Raw genomic sequence first — 541 nt, forward strand, 5'->3', positions numbered from 1 at the left:
CATAAGCTTAAAACGACTGATTAAATTCTTCATAAGAATCCTACTAACCCACTCATCACCCCATACCCCCATACCCCCTCCCCTCCCATCCTTCGCTTTGGTCCCTCAAATCATGACCTTTTGTGCTCGTTAAGGCCCCTTCATGAACACTCGCAGGAGGCTATGGTATAATCAGTGTCCTTGTGGCACTGCGGGAGGGAGGGGGAGAGGACAGGGTGCCTCCTCGCCATTTTTTTTTAAAGAACTAGTCAGCGTTTTCTAACTTAATAAACGGCTCGTTGAGAAGGGGTTTTCTTTAAAAGGTTTTTTTTTCGAATAGGTTTACGAGTTGAGTGGGTGGGTGGGCGAGGGGGGCAAAAATGAAATCGTGTTTGGGTTTCGTCAAAGGGGTAAGGGCAAGTTGGGATGGCAGGATGGTATTTTGGATTTTGATATTTTTGAGGATTAAAAAACTGGTCATTTTTTTTTACCTTTTAAACTTTCCTTTCTGTATCTCTTCTGCCCACCTCTATTGCCTTTTGTTTTCCCCGTCTGTCTGTTT

The sequence above is a fragment of the Penaeus monodon genome, chromosome 28 (genome assembly GCF_015228065.2).
Source record: "Penaeus monodon isolate SGIC_2016 chromosome 28, NSTDA_Pmon_1, whole genome shotgun sequence".
NCBI lineage: Eukaryota > Metazoa > Arthropoda > Malacostraca > Decapoda > Penaeidae > Penaeus > Penaeus monodon.